This window comes from Rhinolophus ferrumequinum, chromosome 12, assembly GCF_004115265.2.
Source record: "Rhinolophus ferrumequinum isolate MPI-CBG mRhiFer1 chromosome 12, mRhiFer1_v1.p, whole genome shotgun sequence".
Taxonomy (NCBI): Eukaryota; Metazoa; Chordata; class Mammalia; order Chiroptera; family Rhinolophidae; genus Rhinolophus; species Rhinolophus ferrumequinum.
In genome coordinates, this window is record NC_046295.1 from 21334657 (window position 1) to 21356089 (window position 21433).

The following is a 21433-nucleotide window of genomic DNA, read 5'->3' on the forward strand; positions in this document are numbered from 1 at the left end:
CAATCTTCATGTTTCTAACATCTCAAAATCTCCCTTCTCTCGTTTTAATATTTTTGAAACAAAAATATTGTCTAATTCAGACAAAACTAGATTATTTGGTCAATATAGGTCATAGATTCTTCTATACCTCCCAAAATATTTCAATCTAATATAAAGTCTACCATAAGAGACCAAAGGGTTCACTGTTGGGGATTCCTCTGCGTGCTGGTTTAGGTCTCCCTTAGTGCCCTCCACATTCCACTAGGCTATCAGAAAGGAATCTGAAATGGACTTTACAGGAAGAGGGTGTGGAATCTGCAATCTTGTTTTTTTTGCAAAATGAGGGTGTCTTCCCAGAGGAAATCCCTCATTTTCTGGGATTACATTCTAGTTTCTGAAAATTTGGAAAACATCAGAGTTGATGAGCAAGATGGAGAGTGAGAGAGAAAATGAAGAGGATCTGAATCACGAAGGATTCAGCTAGTTGATTTGGGCCCAGTGCCTAGCTTGCAATGTTTTATGACTTGGCAAGATTCCCATTACGAGTCACTCCTTATAGTTTGTATTTCCTAGTCCTTTCATACATTGATTCTGTGAGGCCTCACATTCCTTTCTCCCATTCAAGGACTACAGACAGACTTTACCGGTATTAAAGGAGTTCCCTCCCTGTATCAAGGAATGAATGAAAAATGCTAGGATCCATTAAGGATTCCCTATCTGAATTTATTGTTGGTTCCTACAGATTTCTAAGTTGGAAATGTTAGACATCCCTCATAGCAGCATAATACCTGTCCAGGTATTCTTCTTTCCATTTTTGTTAGGCCTATAAAACATACATGGAAAGGCAAACACTGATAATTTCAGTGGCCAGGAAGGGAACTTAAATAAGTGGCTAAGTCATTGTAAGATAGTAGGAACTATGGCAAAGTGGAGAATCAATGTCCAGTCTGAAGGAATTTTTAAAAATAGTACAAATACAATAAAACCGTGGGTTTTAAATATTACTGATATTGGGTCCTGAAATAGCTTTCCTATATGTCCCTTGAAACACCTACGATGATTCAGAAGGGGGAGAAAAGATGAAAACCAACAACTATAGTGAAAAACAGTACAATCAGTCTATCTATTGCCAGAATTTGAAAAGAATTCCCACTTACCAGAAGATTGATGGAACTATATGGAAGAACAATCATGCTATGCCTGCCTAGGAGTCCATAAGAGATCCTTTTCTGTTTTCCACTGTCAGGCTACTCTAAGGCACGTTCCAAACACAAAACTGGAGAATGATCTTTGTTCCAAAATGACTGTTATTTTTTGTGAGAGAGAATAGTGCATGTCGGATTCTCCGTAAGTGCCTCCCTGCCAACCAGACAACAATTCCCAGAAAGTTCAGGGGCAGGAAGTAGGAAGTAGGGGCATCGGGAAAGTCTTTACCATGCCAGGAAGGGCTCCCACAGAAACCCATCCTGAGACACTCCATGTGTTGCCCCTGGTGGAGAACCAGTCTATAGTGGAAGAAGACTCTCCAACTCTCTCCTAGAAAGGCTGTAAAGAGGTTTGGAACAGTACATTTCAAACGGCCTAATAATCTAATCTAGGAATGTATCATATTGTATTAATATTTCCCATTCTAGGAGAGTTGCTTACAATACTTGTTTGATTTTTTCCTGCGATAAACAGTCAGCAATGTATACATCGCTACACCTAAATTGTTTGCCAAATCCTTTTTCCCTTCAATGTTACAAATTCCTTTCGAAATAATTCTCTCTACTTCTTTTATTTTTTTCCTTAATCTATAGACACAGTTTTCTCATTATATCCCCAATGCATTATTTCACTTATTTACATTGTGAAATGATTGTTTAGTCTCCTTTTACGAATATGTGAGTTCCTCAAGGGACAAAACATGATGGTTTACATGTCCTTGGATAGCAGAGGCTAGCACATCGCCTCATATACGTAGATGGCCAATGGATAGTCATTAAATGAATGGGTGAATGGATGGGAGTGAAGGGTAGTGGAGGAGAATTAGTGGAGAGTTCTGATGGCCAAATTTATGGGTTAAGACATGGCATTTTGCAATAAAGCATCTATGAAAGGTCTTGAGCTCAGAAATGATTTAAGAGGAATTACTGGAGGAACTGCAAGTGCTCCGTATGCTGAGGTCAGTAGAACTGGTTACCAGGTGTGAGGATGAGGGCCTACACATGGTGGCATTTTAACAATCCAACTGCAGGCTAAGTTGTCCAACTGTGCAAATTTAAATTCTAAAAATGAACATTTTACATAATTAAAAAGCAAATTCCATAAAGAAGCCTTCCAGGTACCCTGTAAAAAATAGAAGGAAAAAAAACCAAAACAAAGCCAAAAACCTTTTTCTCATAAAAGAGGCCAACATAAGCCCAGGGTTCCTGTTCTGTTTCTACTCGGATTGATAAAGATATTTACTTCTAAGTGGGAAGTTCAATGGATTGTGCCATCATTGACCTAACAATATTCAGGGAGTCTTTAAATCTAAATTTTGCTGCTATGTCCCTATCTAGACATTTTTGGTGACATTTGGAAAGTCTTCAGCTTTCTCCTTGCATCAACGTCTTTATTCATCAAATGGAAATCATAGCTTCCACCCTATTACAGGAGTAATATGAAGATTAATGAAAACATAATAGGGAAGCAAGGGGTCCTGAGGCAATCTGATGCAATGATTCCATTTGAACACTGTGGATTATAGGTTACTAGTGTTGTACCTCTTCATATCTGAATGTATTATAATATGGTTATTAATCTGCACAGTAACCTGTGACCTAAATAGGGCATATTTTATTACAAACGGCAAGATACAGAGAAGAAGAGCTTTTTATTCATCTGTGAACTGTATGGGAGTGGGAAGATGATGAGGAGAGAATCACTGGTAATCTTCATGAAATGTGAACATTTCATCTCAGCCAGTTAGTTCCTGGAAGTCTGTATTGCTTTCACCTCTCCTAAAGTAATTGCTTGTGTGTGGTGTGAGTACAATTTAGAAAGTTCTTAGACACCCCTAGTCCTTTAACGACTTTGTTGACTGAAGCTTTGATTATTTGAACTGAGTCTGTTTCTGGTCACCATGAATTTTTTTTTTTTTTAAGTCTAAAAATATTTCCCTATCTTTGTGTCTAAAGAAGATTCAGATTTTTTTTTTTTCAGGACATGGGCACAATACTGACATTCACTAAAAAGAAATAATCCTTTTATAATGTTCATTCAATTAGAACCACACTCACCTTCACGTTTAATAGACCATAATTTCTATCAATGTGCACAATGGAGGAAGCCAGAATTCAGTCAGAGTGAAGATATGCATATAACAGTCATACAGCTATGACATTACAAAAGGGATAAAAATCATACTTATTAAGTAATTCCATCAGGATTACATTAACAGTAATCTGGGCAGCAGTTTTTAACACCCAAATAGTTGGCTCTCTGAAGTTGTCAAACAAGAGAAAGCTTTGTACAATAGGCACATTTACATCCATCTCTCGGACCAAAATTCCTGCTGAAATATTTATGTGTCATTTTACCAGCTCAGATTTTTAATTTACAGCATACCTCCGCACTTGACTGGAGTTAAAAGAAAAAAGGCTCTGTTTAGTAAACAGTAAATATTTTTACATCTATCTTAAAGCTTAAAGAAATTATCACACTGTATTTTTTTCTTTTTAAGATCATTCAGAAGGAAGTTGACTTTTATTTGCTTGATTGAACCATTCTAAATTACAATAAACATTAATTTCATAAATTAAGAGATACTTACATTGTTTAAAAAGCTTCAAGTTGGCAAGGAGATAACCTGCTAAGGAAAAAAAAACAAGCACATTATTTGAGCAGATATGATACTTTGGAAAGAGCAGAGACCTAAAACATCAGATGGAAGAGAGCACACCTTATTTCATTGGCTTGCTTCGTAATCAATATGCCATATTTTACATTGCACAGAAGCCATGATTAGCCTGGTGGAGACGATTTACCAATGTAGTTAAAATCAACTCCATTTTGAGAAGGAAGTAAAGGGATAAACATATCTCTACATGTGAACGGATCATTGTAAACCTGGAAAATTAGCCTTAAAAATTGATACATCTTGGATCACTTAAGTCCTTATCATACCGGGAAAAACTTTCCAACATCTCAAACTTTATTGTAATGACATCTATTTGTTGTGCTGAAACTTTGAACTTGTGATCCATCCAGATATCTAAAATATGAGGTGAGCTCTAAACAACTCCATTTTCCATGTCACATATATTTTGGATAATTTCTAGCTCTGTTTGCCATTGATTACTAAGGCAGCTTGTATTTGACCTAGGACATGGTCTCATCACGGCCCCATTATCATGTCTGTCTTGATCACAGCTAGATTTTAGATTTTAGCATTTGGATGACCAAAATCACCTCTTTCTTGCCAAACATTGTCTGGGAGTTCAACCCCCATAACCTTACATCAGCAAAAATGGCCTCGGCAATACAATTAGTAATGTTTTAATAGCATTAAACTTCTCTAAATCACCACGTAGCTAGATAGCACAAATATTTCTGGGTTCAATAAAGTGTGTTTTCTCAATTTCTTTTTTAACAGGTTTCAGGATCAGGACTTTCTTGGAAAAGACAGACGTTTCGATTCTGCTTTTAATGCAAACTTATCAAATATTTCTCTGGGCTTTTAATTCAATAAAAGTTATGTAAGTGCCTCTTTCTACATGCCAGACACTATTGTAAAGCATGAGGGTTGAGTGATGATCAACTCAAAGTCCTTGCCCTGCTGGAACTTATATTCTGTGAGACAGGCGATAAACAAATAAACAGAGAAAAAACACTGCGCATGTAACAATGCCAGGAATGCTAAGTACAGTGAGGACAAATAGGCAGTGGGGGAAAAGGGAGGGGGTAGCTATTTTAGATGGGGCAATTAGGGGAGGCTGACAGAGGGGGTAATATCGGGGCAGAAACCTGATGAAATGAAGGAAGCAGTCATGGAGATGCGGGGCAGAATGTTCCCGGCAAACGGAAAAACACGTATAAAGGTCCTGGATGCAATCTCGCTGGGCTTCGTAATGGAAAAGCAGAAAGGTCAGTGCACCTGGAGCACAACGAGGAAAGAGGATGGTGGTGGCAAAGGACGTCAGAGAGATAACCAGGGACCACAAAGCATGTGGAGCCTTGAGGTCATGGTGAGGGCTGCGGACTTTATCCTGAGTATCATGAGAAGTCATTGGGGGGTCCCACAGAGGGGCCCAGCTTGATTTACCTGAAAACATTCACTGTGACCGCAGTCACAGAGATGAGTGTATGGCATGGGGAGAGTAGTTAGAGACTGTTTCAAGGGTCCAGGCACAAGGTGGAGGTGGCTTGAACCAGGGTGGCCTCAGGGGAGGTAGACAGAAATAGTTGAATGCAGGATTTATTTTGATGACAGAATCTATAGGGTTTGCTGATGAATTGTAGGGTCTCAGGGAAGTCGTGGCATTAAGGATCATTCTAGTTTTTAGGCCTAAGCAACTTCCCGAGAGGAGGAAAGGAAAACACAGGATGTGGAAAGAAATCAAGAGTATTTTCTGAATGTGCAAAGTGTGAGATTCTTCTTTCACACTGACGTAGAGAAGTGAACTTGGCAATTGGTGTATGAGTTTTCGACTGCTGTGTAACAACTTACCACAACTTATCAGCTTCAAATAACACCCATGTATTATCTCTCAGTCCCTCTAAATCAGAATTCCAGGTAACAGTTAGCTGGGTCATTTGCTCAGGGTCTCACCAGGATAAAATCAAAGTGTGATTCACAGCCAGGGCTGTGACTCTCATCTGAGGGTTGGGATCCTCTTCCAAACTCATTGGTTGTTGGCAGAATTTGCTTCCTTGCAGCTGTATGACTGAGGTCCTCGTTTTCTTGCTGGCTGTCATCAGGGACTGCTTTCAGCTGCTAGGGGCTGCTCTCCGTTCCTTGTCATGTAGCGCCTATGGACAGTTCACACCATAACTCTTTCTTTCTTCCAGGCTAGACAAGAGCAAATTTCTGATGCTTCATCTTTTCTTAAAGGCTCACCTGATTAGGTCAGGCCCACTCAAGATAAGCCTCCTTTTGCTGATCTCAAAGTCAACTGATTAGTAATCTGAGAACAGGAGTGAGTGCACATCCCATTCATGGGGTCCACCCATACTCAGGAGGAGGAGATGTGGGGTGTGCACACAGGAATCTTGGGGGCTGTCTTAGAATCCTGCCTACCATAGTTGGATGTATGATGGTTCTATGAAGCTAGAGCTTAGTGGCATTTCAGGGCTACTAAAGGCATGGAGTTGGATAAAATCACCTAGAAAGATTGTAGTTGACCAAAAAAGATATTAATTTTAAAATAATTATATGTAATACTTGCTAAGTTCATTCTATGTGCCGGGTGCCAATCTAAGCGTTTTACATATATTACCCTTTTAACTCACATATAACGCTTTTGACGTACCTATAATTCCCATTTTACAAATGAGGACACTGAGGCACAGGGAGGTTAATTCACTTGCTCAAACTCATGCTGCTATTTAAGTGGTCGAACCAGAATTTGAACCCAGGCAACCTGGTTCAACCATCTGTACTCTTAATCACTATTCAATAATCATCTTCCATGAAAAGAGATGGGGGAACAGAACTGAGACTAAAGCACCAATTTTTACACCCAGAAATAAGAGGAGCTGGTAAAGGAGATGATGATGACGGAGCGGTTCTTAAGTAAAGGTCACATCGGGAGCACACGGTCCTAAGAGCCAAATGTAGAAATCACCATGAGAAAAAGAGAATGATCAGCTGGGTCAAATATTAATACATGGGGGAAAAAAACTGCCATGTTTCCATTCATAGAAGTGTACCAAAATGATTTCATCATTAGTACATTCACTCGGTAAACATATATGTTGTTTACTATGTGCCTGGGAATACAGCAGTGGCCAAAATAGGCAAGTCTTCTTATGGAGTTTACATTGTAAAAGGGGACAGAGGATTGCCAGTAAACAAGTAAATAAATGCTTACATGAGCTCATTTCATACGGTGCTAAGACAAAAATAAAACTGAGTTCAGCATGACAGATAATTAGGATTGACTCTAACAACATTCACTTCACTCTGTTTGTGCCTGCGAGGGCTATCACAACAAAATACCACAGACCAGGTGGCTTAAACAACAGAAATTTATTTTCTCACTGTTCTGGAAGTCCGTGATCAAGGTGCCAACCGGGTTGGTTTCTGGTGAGACCTCTCTTGCTGGTTTGTAGACAGCGATCTTGCTATGTCATCACGTGGCCTCTCCTCTGTGTGAGCACAGGGAAAAAGGGAGCTCTGGTATCCCCTCCTCTTCTAATAAAGACGTCAGTCTATCAGATTAGGGCCCCGCCCTCATGACCTCATGTAACCTTAATTACCTCCCTAAAAGCCCTATCTCCAAATACAGTCATATGAGGGTGAGGGTTGGAGCTTCAACATACGAATGGGGTGGGCCACAACTCAGCCCATACTATTCTTTGGCCTCTAAAAGAATTTCCTAACATGGGGGAGGAAAGAAGAAAAGGGAGCCCTTATTAGAGAAAAATAGCAAAATCCAGAGTCCCAGTTCTCCCATTATTACAGAACAAAGCTCTTAAACATATAAAAATATTGTAAGTAGCACTTATTGAAGATTTTGTAAAATGTTTGAATGAGTGGATTTGAATGAGCAAATTACTGATTTTTTTCTTAGTTTTCAAAGACCTGAATGTATCTACATTTATGTATACATACTAACCCAGAAGTTAAACGAATTATTTTCTATCCCATAGTAGATAATTTTGAGATTTGTCCATCATAAGGTTTTCTATGTTCACAGGTTCTTCTAGATGGCTAACGTTCCCTCTTGGACTTCAGATGGCCAACTGTAAGTCACGTGAGTCTGAGACCCAGCCATATCAGGGTAAGGTAAAGAGCCAAAGAAAAACAACCTCAAAGAAGGTCAGATACCCAAAAGGAGGTCTGGTAGAAAAGGTTGAGCTGCTCTTGCAGGAATTGGAAATAAGCCATGGAAACTGAAGCTGAAAGAAAGCACAGGGGCTGTGACGTAGAGTGAAGGATGACAGCTGTTATGCCAAGCCATGGACAAATTAATAACCAGAAGCATGCAGAATCTATGAGTTAGAGAAATTGAGGAGAGGGTGGGGAGTCTAAGTCAGAAGCAAGAAGAAAACAAAGAAGTTTGGTGAGAGTCGGACAGCAAGTTACAAAGAGAGTAGTCAATTCCCCAGATATCTTGGTGTAACACAGGTATAGTGCACCTTAACTCAGAGACAAGGACGAATAGTCAGGGAAAAAAAGAAAACAGAAAAAGCCTGGTTAATTGGTTGGATAGTGACTCCTTTTGCATACCTCAGTGATGTAGGTTAAGCATCCAACTTGATCAGACAGGGAAGGTACATCACCTCCTACCCGACTGGCCCCCTACCATGTCTCTATATACATTAAAAAAAATGGGTCAGGCACACACACATACAAAACCCCCACATTTGTACCAGTTATTTCTCACCGGTACATCAGATAATAAAATTGAACACACACAAAGTTGGGAAACTGGGGAGAAGTCAGGTCTGGTAGTCTTTTCGTGCTACAAGCTGGGTCTCTAGTTCAAGCCTGTCAGAGCACCCCACATGGCCACACCCTAAGCAGGTTACAGAGCTTCTCCCTTGGCCCCTCCCCAGAGTCTTTGGTCTTTTTCATCACTTATCTGTCCGACGAAGCACACGCCTTGTCAGCTGTAAGTCCTGCTTCCCTTCTGTGCTCCATTTCCATTGCTGAACAGGGAATGCTTTTATTTCTGAGGTTGGAGAGAAGAGGACAGGCATTAGGGCACTCTGGTCTCAGGATAGATATCTAAGGAAAAAGAGGACATTTTACCATGGGAGCTGATCTTCCTCTGTAGCTTTTAGATCCTATCGTACCAGAAGACCTCTCTTCGCTCTCAAACTTGAAGAAATAAAGAGGCCTCTGAAGAATGTGGGCATCAGATTTGGATTCTGATCTTATGGCAAATCCATTACCATCAACTCCTTTTTTATTAAGACTAATGATGACCATCTCTCTTCTTTGCAACTCAAAGAGCCCAACTAAATGAAAGTAGCCATCAGTGCTTTTTTTTTTTAACAAATAAATACTTGTAGAAGCATTATATTAGTAATGCATCATATTAGCAGTTTTTGCAATTACTTTTAACCTTTGAAACTGCAATTACCTTTGCACCAACCTAATAAATAGCATTTGAGAGTGAATGGATGCAGTTAATGAGTTTTTCACAAGAATTTCCTAACTATACTAAATTTCTATGTGAAATTCTTAAATAAACGTATTAATAATTTCCCTGGTAAAACCTTTCTTTATAACAAAATGAAAGTAAATATCCAAATTAGCATTAGTTTTGTGCATAGTAGTGTTCATCATTGAGATTTTATTATGTCCTCAAACACCACTAACTTCTGCTGATACACTCACGATACTTGGACAATTGGATAAAAAAGAATGAATTTAGACCCCTACCTCACACCAAATAAAAATAAATAAATAACTCAAAATGGATTAAAGGCCTAAATTTAAGAGATAAAACTCACAAGAATTAGAAGAAAACATAGGTATAAACCCTTGTAACCTTGAATTAGGCAATAGCTTCTTAGATGTGACAATCAAAGCATAAGCAACCAAAAGAAAAACTAAATACCCTGGACTTCATCAAAATTAAAAACATGCTTCAAAGGACACCATCAAGAAAGTGAAAAAGAAACCCACAGATTGTGAGAAAATATTTTTAAATCATATATTTGATAAATAACTTGTATCCACAAGATGTAAGGAACTCTTACAACTAAACAACAAAAAAAGACAAACAACCCAATTTAAAAACGGGCAAAGGATTTAATAAACATTTCTCTAAAGAAGATATACAAATGGCCAGTTAGTACATGAAAAGAGTCTCAACATCATTAGTCAACAGGGAAATACCAATCAAAACCACAATGAGATACCATGTCACATACACTAGTGTGGCTAAAGTAAAAATGATAATAGTAAGTGTTGCTGAAGATGTGGAAAAATGTGAACTCTGTACACTGTGGGAATGTAAGATGGTGCAGCTACTTTAGACAGCAGTTTGGCAGTTCCTCAAAAGGTTAAAAATAGAATTACCATTTGACCTAGTAATTCCACTCCTAAGTATATACCTACAGCAACTGAAAACACATGTCCACACAAAAACGTATACACAAGTGTTTACAGCAACATTATTTATAATGACCACAAAGTGGAAACAACTAAAATCGATATGATGGTATATTATTCAGCCATAAAAAAGCATGACATATTGATCCATGGCACAACATGGATGAACTTTAAAAATATTATGCTAACTGAAAGGAACCAGACACAAAGGACCACATATTAGATGACTCCAATTATATAACATGTCCAGCATAGGCAAATCCATAAGGACAGAAAGTAAATGAGTGGCTGCTAGGGCCTGTTGGGAGGAGGGAGGTATGAAAAATGAATGCTAATGGCTATAGCATTTCTTTTTAAGATGAAAATATTCTAAAATCAGAGAGCGATAAATTGTTCAACACTGTGAATATACTGAAAACCACTGAATTGCACATTTTGAACAAATACATTTATGACGTGAATTATATCTCAATAAAACTTTTTTAAATGTATACTTAGACATAGCAATGGGTTGACATAATGACTTGGACATATTTTAAGCATTATACTGATCTTTCATTATTCAGTTAGTTATTCAACAATCATTAATGAAGAGTCTGCCATTTGTAGGCAATCTTCTATGTAGTGGGAATACAGACTCAAACATAATACTGTGCCTTTGAGGAAGTAATAGACTAGTAAGGCTAACAGAAACATTAACATACAGTTTTAATATGTGCCATAAGCCATAATAATGATACGTATAGAGGAATGGTTAAGAATCTAACCTGTAACAAAAGAGTATCTTGAAATTAATTCCTTTGCCTTCCCTGCCTTACTCTGTGGAGATCAGGCAGTCACACGTCAGGAAATTGCAGAGACAGAAGGGAAACAGGAAGCCAAAAAGCTTGGGTTTTCCAGATCTTCATTATCAATAGTTGGTGACCGTGAGTCTAGGCACACAAACTGCTGTTTTTAGGGCAAATAAGAATGTGGACTAGTTTCGCCTTACAGGACAGTACAGCTTTTCAAGCATTTTTAGCCAATGAACTTCACATTCTGTCTTGATTTAAATTCATATTTTTGTCATCAAAAACAATATCACATAATTCCCTTACAGTTATTATAGCTGAACAGTTGACAAAATAGGTGTAACATTTCCATCAAAGCAACTTAGACATGTATCTACTGGTTTTATTGAAGGCAACAATAGATGTTTATCAAAAACCCCTAAAATCTCACCTGCTTATCATTAGCCATCTAGAAATTCCAGTCACACCATCAGATCACTCAGACGCACCTAATTTACTGAAGGATTCCCAGAAGACTGCCTACGCACGAGCTAAGTCTGAGAGAAATCAATGAACTGACCACAGCCTCTTTCAAATCATATCCAGCACCTATGGAGCAGGCTATACCAGTATACCTTGGGCATATATGTTTTCAGAGAAATACTGACAATTAACAAATATCTGCCAGTAAAAATTACTCTGAAGTGGTTGGCAACTTTAACTGTAGTCATTTCCCCATTTATTTAACCTTAAAAACATTTCCAAAGATTTAAACTATTTCCTGTGCTTCATGGTATGGCTTCCCACACCCGAACGACTTTACATCATCGAACGAGAATGCACGATGGGGAATGGTCAGCATCTAACGAAGAACAGTTTTATTTCAACGCAGTTGTATGGGTGGCTGTTTTTTTCCTCCCTCCTCTTTTTATTTCATGTGTTAAAAGAGCAGCCCTTAAATGGCCATGATCCAAGCAGATACGTTCCCAGCAGACCAGTGAGGCATCTAGGTAAGACAAATGCCTTCTCCAACATTCCCCATAGTTCACGTTGGTCTGTATCTCTCCAGGACCATCCTTCTCCCTTTAGGCTGACTGCATTCCAGCAGCAAAGGCTGTGTACATCTGACTCAAAAACAAACACTGGGACACTTCTAGAGTAAAGGCTATGAAGAATGCGTATAATTGCCTCTTTGTTTATATAAGTTCTTGCTAATCTTTAATGACCTGCTTGCCTTGGCCTGAATGATTTTACTAGAGCTGCATGGCTGAAGCTGTCTTTTCTAGTCATTGTTTGGTCCACTTTTGTCGCTCAGTTTCCTCTCCTCGATTTTGATAGAAAGGAAAAGAGAGCTGTTCCAGCTTACCATCCCTGGCACCATCCACAACAAAGGATCCTTTTAAGAAAGAAAGTAGGACTGTCACCTATTTCCTGAAACTCCATTCAAAAACTAACTCCTCTCCCCAAAAGGAATGCCTGCAATATCTACCCCAGCACCAAAAAGCACATTAAAATCATTTCATGCACATGATACTAGAAATGCAAAAGGAAAAGAAGCCTTCCCGGCACAACTTGCCAGAGCACCTGTAAGCCAGCTGCCATGTGCCAAGTCACTGCAGCACATGTGGTCTTCTCATAATGTAACATACAGTCCACAGTCATTCCGTCCTCAGGGGAAAACAAACAAGAACAGTTTCACCAAGACTTTTTCCTACAACATTAGGTTACCTTACAGAGTTACATGGTATCATCTGTGTTGTGGGGACACTCTGGGATTTTTTTGGTTGCTGTACCACATTATTTCGTGTATGTAAACAGTTCGTGATCAGAATGGAAAATGATATGAGTAAATGTTTAAAAATTATATTCAAATGATATCTTTATCTTTTTGGTTAAGTTGCAGACTACTTACAAATGTTTTTGTAACATTTTTTGTTACAAATGGATTACAAATGTTTTTAATTCCAAGGTTTTTATCTTATAATCTGCTTCCTTAATATATCATATTCAAGTGATATACTTGATATCATATTCAAGTATAGGTAATTAATAAAACAATTTCATTTAGCTGTATGTTACCATCAGCTTGAATCATTCTCACAGGTTCTCATTTGTCGTTAAAAAGAAAGTCCTCCAAATTTGCACATTCTGTCTTTATTGAATGCTCATCCCATTCATATCTTTGATTTATTAGCCCACAAACATGACACTCAAGTTCTTAGCTACCCACATATCAGGGGAGGTGAAGCCTCCCGTGTCAGGTCAGCTCTCCCTTTTTTGAGTCGCTGCCTCAGAATAAACCACAGATTCCCTAGAGCAATCACTGAGGTTTTGTTGATTTGGCCCTACAATAGTGAAAAGATTAGTGATGCTTCAAACTATTAACTCAAAGAAAAGGATGGCTTTAGAATCCAAATTACAGTACTTCCCAAGAGAGGATAAGCTAAAGCAAGTTCATTTCACGGAAGACGTGGGGGGATAAAGTCAATTCCTATGAAAAAGCCATTGATGGCTTAATATTTTCATTGCAAACCTGAAAAGTTTCTAAGGGATGCCTTCCAGAATGTTCTTTTAGTGTATAATTTCCTTTAAACTCAAAATGTCAGCCAATGCCTTATGACCAGTTACAGAAATAGGGTCTATAACCTCCACCAGTACATCTATGCTTGCTGTTAACATATGCAAAGATTGATTGTATACTTAACATTTCTACTTTATTCTTTTCTTTCTGTATATGGTGATTAAATTGATCATTTAGCTAATCATTTGCTGAATGGTTAGTTTGAATTCAGGAACAAATATCATCAGGAGACGGTGAATTCCAAGAGCCTAGGCCCCATGATGTGACCTCTGCATGCATCAGCTGGAAGGGATTATGACGTGCTACCCCCAAGGGAATGAAGAGATTATATCTGTAGTTGTATGTGAGGAGGTTGGCCCATTGGAGGTAGGGGTATCAATGGATGGAAGGGATATAAGCAAAACTGGGTGCAGTGGCTATCCCTGGAGAAGAGAGAAGCAGATCAGCACAATAAAAGGTCAAAAGGGGACTTTTACTGTATGTGGATGTTTTAATTGCTTTGCGGAAGAATTTATTTCGTGTATTACTAATGTAAAAAAAAAAAGAAAAAACAATTAGAGGCTAACTATGCCCTCTGTCCTGGGAAGGCTAATGATGGCCCAGAGGTCTACCTTGAAGGATGGCAATGTTTACAGCTGAATGGCTAAGCACAGAATCCCTTGAAACACACTGACCAGACTCATGGCTCAGCTCTGTCGCTGACATGTTCCTCAGCCCCGTGATGTCTTAGTCTCCACATAATGAAGGATATAACTGTAAGATGCCTCATGGGGTTATTACAAGGATTAAATGAGTTAATCTGCAAAACTCTTGGAACAGTGGTGCATGTTATTCTAATTCATATTGAGTGTTATCAATTACTTAATTGATATTATTAAGCTATCATCAATTATTTTTAACAGGTTCTCATAAGTGTTCCCTTCAGCAAGTAGAAGAGAAGTTGGAAATCCCCTACTATCTATCAACAGACTCAGAGGGATTTCATTCGAGCTGGTGGGAGAGGGGAAGAGGAAGGTATTTCAAGGAATGTTGTCGTAATCAAAGGCTGAGTTGCTGACGTGGGTAGAGAGGTCAACATGAGACACCAGCTCTCTTGCATCAAGGGAACAGCCACATGTTCACCCAGCAGTCCATTTCAGAAAACAGATAGATTTCATGCTGTCCAAACCGAAGCATGGCCTAATCACGTGCCAGATCCTAAGCTCAGGGTGTTGAGGAAGAATAAAATATTAGCTCTATTTCCTGGAGGACCACATCCTTCTGAGCAGAAGCCTAGAAGAGGATTCAAACTTCTTCCTCAACTGACCCCCACCATGACCTTATAGCCCTAAACAAACGACAGGCACGGTTTTTGCCAGAATGGATGCCTATTTTGTTTGGCTTTATTCTTTACGTCTAAAGAGGATATGACTCCTGCCCTCATGGAGCTTACATTTTACTGACAACAGACAATAATTGATATGAAAGAAGTATAAAGGCCACTGTCATGAGGAATGATGAAGCAAGAAGATCCTTTAGATAAAGCTGTTGAGGAAAGGTCTCTGAGAAGGTGAGGCGTACGCTCAGTCCGGTGCAAGAGCAAACCAGCCAGCTATTCAGCAGGAAGAGAGTTCCAGTGGAAGCAAGCATAAACTGTAAAGGTAATGAAATGGAAATGAGCTGGGTAGGTTCAGAGAAATAGCAGAAGCCAGTGTGGTTAAAAATGTACAAGCCAAAGGAAAATAAAGTTATACAGGTAAGGCGTAGTCGGATGACGGTGATCCAAAGTAAAAATGTGAAACCACTTAAAACCACTGAAGGGTTTAAGATGGGAACAACAGGATCTGGTGACATCGATCCACTCTTCTCTACATGTGTAAGAGGAAAGGAATGACTAATTAGGATATTTGTCTAAAGAGCTGCTAGGGGACAACATGTTTCAAGGCAAAAATGGAGCAAAGAGAAGTCCTTGACTGCTTACAAATAGCTTCCACATGTATTTGTCCTTTGTTCATAGTATCATCTTATTTGAATTACTAACATTTTAAGGCAGCATCATTCCCATTTTGTAAATAAGCAAAAAGAGACTCACAAAAGTTTGGGATCTTGCTTAATGTGACATATGTAGTATGTGGCCAAGCTAAGCATGTAATCCAGGTTTTATGGCTCTCGTCTTCTTTCTGCTAAACCAGGCCAAGAGGGATGGGATGGGGACACATGATGTCTCCCTCGCTGTTGTCTAAGGGAGAAGCCTGTGTTTCCAAGGTGGAAAAATAAGTGTGGTGTATGCAGTGGAGAGACTGTCTGAGAGCATCTTACCCCAAATGGAGGAGGAAAAATAAGAAAATCACAGTCGTCAAAGCCATGCCAAATTCAATTAGTCCTGGTCTGATCAGCTGTGTAATTGCTGCAGCTCCACTCTGTAGCCTCCTGCAAGCTCCTGCAGCTCATTCCTGTAACTGCAGGAAATGGGGAGAGGATTTACATCATGCGTTCAACAGGGCTAGGTCTTCCTCAGTCTCTAGCTCATCGGTTAGGACATGCAAGCATTTGGCAAGTTTACCTAAATCAACACCAAATTCCAGGAGTTTAAATGCTGACATAAGATCTCTTTAAGGGAAGAAAAAAGTGTTTTATTTATTTATTTTTTAATATTCTTCATTTTTAAAAAAAAAGTATTAGCAAGCTGTAACTGAGAAGGGCTACCCATGGGAAGGCGTGTTCAAAACAGTTCAAGGCACTATGTTCCTTTTCCAAATTACACATATCTACAAGCTCTCAGGAGAGTTTATTAAAGACTGATGTCTGATAACATCACAGATCAGCAAGGAACCAAGCTCCTGGCGTCTCTCCACCATTGCTGCTATGCTGGTTAGAAGTCATGCTGGGTCACCCACGCCTCATGGCAGCAAGACACAGTCTCCAACATAAAGTCTTAAGGTATGAAAATCCTGCTAAATGCTGGCCAGAGTAAGGCTGGGTGTCCCGAAACACTGATGGGCATCACTGATGGTTTGTAAAGTAATTTGCGGAGGAGGGAGAGGAGGCAGAAGAGTCATTTTCGTGGATATGTGCATACTTTAGTGCATATTCAAAAATAATATAATTAGTATATCAAAATGTGATGTTTACAAACTTACATGCTTAGGGAGTGGTTGACGCCAGTAGCAACGTGGTAATTCCCTTTACGCTAATCCCCAAAATTACAGGTGTAGTTTCAGGTGATACGCGGTTATAGTAAAGAGTCATAATGGTGATGTACCGATGCCTGACAATTGGGAAACAACAATGTAGCGCAAGAAGCCCTGAATTAAGAATAGTTAGGCAGTAACAGTAGTGTCTTTAAAGATAGGGACTGTGTCTTCTTTGAAGTTATATTAATTTGTACCAAATAACCACTAACGTAATGGCTTAAAGCAACACAAATCTACTACCTCACGATTCCGGAAGTCAGAAATCCATCTTAAAGGGCTAACATCATGGTGTCAGCAGAGCATGTTCCTTCTGGAGGCTCTTGTGGAGAATGTTTCTTGCCTTTTCCAGCTTCTATCAGCTGCTCTCATGCATTTACTCACGACCACATCACTCCAACCTCTGCTTCCATCATCACATCTCCCTCTTACTTTGGCTCTCCTACCTCCTTCTCTCACCTGTAAAGGATACCGGGGCTTACATTACGCCCATCTGGAGAGTCCAGGTGACTCTCCTCATTTAAAGATCCTAAACTTAATCACAACTGTGAAGCCTCTTTTGCCATATAAGGTAACACATGCACAAGTTTTGTGGACATCTTTTGGGGGGAGCATTACCCTGCCTGCCCCCAAAATTACATCTCTAGTATGTAGTATAGTGACTCACATAGCATGCTCAATAAATGTTAAATATATTTTAAATATATTTGACTCTTGAACAACACAGGTTTGAACTGCACAGATCTACTTACACATGGATATTTTTCAGTCAATACTGTAAATGTATTTTCTCTTCCGTATAACTTCCCTAATAACGTTTTCTTTTCTCTTGCTTCCTTTATTTTAAGACTATAATACACAGAACATACCAAATACGTGTTAATCAATTTTTATGTTACCGGTAAGGCCTGCAGTCATCAGTAGGCTATTAGTAGTTAAGTACTGGGGGCACCAACGTTGTAAGTGAGTCTGTGGCTGTGCAGGGGGTCGGCACCCTTAACCCCTGCATTGTTAAGGGTCAAGTGCAATAACTTTGTTTTGATCAGTGTCAAAGATAATTCTAGACTGTATTAGATGCTTTTCGTTCCTTATTCCACTTAGTCTTCATGAAACCCAAATGAGGAAGCTAAAGACTTCAGAGGTTAAGCAAGTTGAATAAGGTCACACAGGTAGTCAACTGTAGAGTCAAGAAAACAAACAGATCTGTAATGCTCTCAGAGCCTTTGTTTTTGCCACTACTTTATTCTACTTCATTTAACATCACTAAGTTTTGTTTTTCCATCACTAAAAATGAGAGGAATCGAGTAGGTAATCTCTGAGGTCCCTTCCAGTTTGAAAACCATTATTTTATCTACATTTAAATGGCTTTTAAAACATGAAACCTCCGGGGTCGTCCTCAGAGTTACTAAAGTTTTCACTGGTGACAGCAAGAAGAAATGAAAAAAAAAACTGATTTCCTTTGAATATGCCTGCTCCAAGTCCCTTCTAACCACTAAAATGTTCTTACAACTCAAAAAACAATGGCTTGGCTTATATAACACCATACATGTCTTTTTCTACAAACTCCCTTCCCAAATTCCAACTTGATGCTCTTATGGCAGAATAACGGTTTAGAAAATTACATTGAGAAGCACCTAATATAAAGTAGAATTGTAGCTAATTAAATGCAGAACAAATGATAAAATTGAAACATTATGATTTATAATCCTAATGAAATAATATCAAATATCATGAATGAATGCCAAGCTATCAGTTAAAAGGGAGCTTTTTGATTGGTGACATTCGTAATGGGGATTGGAGCAGTCATACCTGAACTCACTGATCAATCTTAGCATTAACAAAAGTTGGAAAGCCAGACATTATTTGTCTCATGATGTAATCCTTTAGGAGTGTACACAGAACCAATGAAATATTACTGCCTAAAAATATTTCACCTGAATCAATAAATTCCTAATGTCTAACTACCGTGCTCAAGGAACAGATGGACAAGTTAGATGACAGCACAAGGAAGAAATCAGGTAAATCCAGAATTTCAAGTACAGCTATCAAATTTATCTAAGAAATCAATGGCATGGGGAAAAAAAGGAGAAGGGATGAGTTATAGAACAAAAGAGATTTTTAGAGACAAAACCTCCAAATGTGATATGTGTAACTTCTTCAAATCCTGACTCAAACAACTATATAATGACTTATTTCAGAAGTTCTACTTCTAGCCATGAAGAAGTAGCAAAGATTTGATCTATCTATTCCAAATAGAGAACTAGGGTAGGGGAATGAAACAGCTGTTTTCAGTCACTGAGCATAATGCACAGAAGGCTTTGGACCCCTGAAAGGAAACAAAAGAGGTGATTTCTACAATCACGCTTGCTTTCTGCCTGAGGGCATATTGCAGACCAAATAGGAAGGTAGTGTCCCAAGCAGAGCATGGAAAACTTGCTAAAGAGATCAGACTTCTGGGAGACACAGCAGTGACTGGAAATTGCAGGACAAAGTCCTGGCAGCAGGGACCTATGCAGGAAAATAGCTTCAGAGTCTCCTTGAGTCTTAGCCAAATACTAAGATCTAGATGCATAGAGTAAAAATTCAGGAGTCTACACAAGCAGTGCCACAGGAGCTACGGACTGAATGGTTCACAGAGTTGACACAGGCCTGGAAGGTGTTCTGGAGTTTTGTTGATCACTTCAGGTGGTCAACAGAAGTCCAGAAAGGTTACAACTTAGTAGAGGGTGAAAATATTCCTAAAGAATAGGATACTCTAGAACCACTCTAAGGAAAGATTTTAAAAGTCTTAAGAGGATCAAATTGAAGAGTAAACTGCAGTAAACACCACAAGAAAGGCAAACACTTTTTAAAGGCTGACAAAATCCAAATACTTGATGATATAATATTCACAAAGTCCAGCACATTAGAAAAAACATTAGATATTTCAAGAAGCAGGAATATGTGATCCATAGCCAAGATTAAACATTTTCAATAGAAACAGACCAACAAATGATAGAGCTGACGAAATTGCAAGAAAAGACATTAAAAAGCCATTTTAACCACATTCGAATTTAACAAAATATATGAGCATAGTAAAAATGTAAGTAAAAGATATAAAAATGAAACTTCTATAATAAAAACCCCTACAATATCTAAGTGGAAAGGATTAGACACTCCAAAGGAAAAGATTAGTGAAACTGAAGAGACAGTAATAAAAATTATCCAAATGAAGCAGAAAGGGGGAAAAACCGTGTTAAAAAAAAAAAAAATGAATGTATCTCAGTGATCTGTGAGACAATAGCAAGTGGTCTAACATATGCACATTTGAAGTTCCAAAAGGAAAGAAGAGGAATGAGAGAATAAAAATGTTAAAAGAAATAATGGCTGAAAATTTTTTGAATTTGAAGATATACAAAAATTCAACTGATTCAAAGAAGGATATTTATAGATATAGATATATGGAGAGATATATAGATATAGATATATATAAAACACAACTAGAACAAAATACCTCATCAAGGCACATGACATTCACATTTCTGAAGACATATCACTTGGGTGGAACTAGGGTAAGGAATAAAGGGTAAGTAATGTGAGCCAGAAGACATATTTGCAACAACATATTTAACATGCTAAAAGGGGCAGAGGCTGCGGGGGGCAGGGAACCCCGAACAACTGAAAAGTCAAAATCTAGCAAAAATATATTTCAACAATGAAGGAAAAAAATCAAGGCTTTTTCAAAGAAACAAAGTTTTGAGAGAATTCATTTCCAGTTGATCTGCATTACGTGATTTGGTAAAGGAAGTTCCTCAAGAGCAAGGCAAATATACCAGAGAGAAACAGACTTTCACAAAGGAATGACGCACAGGAGCAATACTAACTATACAGACAAACATTTAAAACTTTTCCGTTTTTGTTTTATTTAAAAGCTAAAGCAAAACTAGTAATAACGTATTATGGAATTTATATAAAACACATGTTTAAAGCAAAAATATTAACAAGCTATTGTGGGTTATATGCATATAAACACTGTAGCCAAAGCACAAGAATGATAGAAATAAAAATAGGTTGTTGTTTCTTTTATTATAAATGAAACAGTAAATTTTTTTTTAAAATGTGAAAATTTAAAGAAGAATACTATAAACCTATAGCAACCACTAAAAACTAAACCAATAAGCTTTTAATTTGATAATGGCCATAAAATAAAATCATGAATTTATATCATGTTATTAACCAATGTTACCCCAATAAATTTAATTAAAAAAAAGTCTCAATAGGACGGCTGGATGGCTCAGTTGGTTAGAGTGCGAGTTCTGAACAAGGTTGCCGGTTCAATTCCCACATGGGATGGTGGGCTGCGCCTCCTGGAACTAAGATTGAAAACGGCGACTGGACTTGGAGCTGAGCTGTGCCCTCCACAACATGATTGAAGGACAACAACCTGGAGCTGATGGGTCCTGGAGAAACACACTGTTCCCCAATATTCCTCAATGAAAAAATTCTCAATTAATCCAAAAGAAAAAAGGGAAAACAAGGAACAAAGAACAGATGTGGTTTAAAAAAAAAAAAAAAAGAATAGCAAGATCATTGACTGAAACCCAACTAGATCAATAATCACCTTAATTACGATGGATGTAAACTACAATAACAGCACACATTTTTATAATGAATAAAAATGTAAAAGCTACTATGTGTTGTC

The 21433-nt window shown here is 38.4% G+C and overlaps 1 long non-coding RNA gene across 1 annotated transcript; it reads right to left on the reverse strand.

Annotated features, from left to right (window-relative positions):
- Positions 1 to 5850: 5850 nt before the first annotated feature.
- On the reverse strand, positions 5851 to 8419 carry LOC117031662 (uncharacterized). Its single transcript, XR_004424589.1, has 3 exons — positions 7994 to 8419; positions 7205 to 7311; positions 5851 to 5973 (listed from the first exon to the last, which is right to left on the reverse strand). It is a non-coding gene; the product is annotated as an uncharacterized LOC117031662 (long non-coding RNA).
- Positions 8420 to 21433: the final 13014 nt, after the last annotated feature.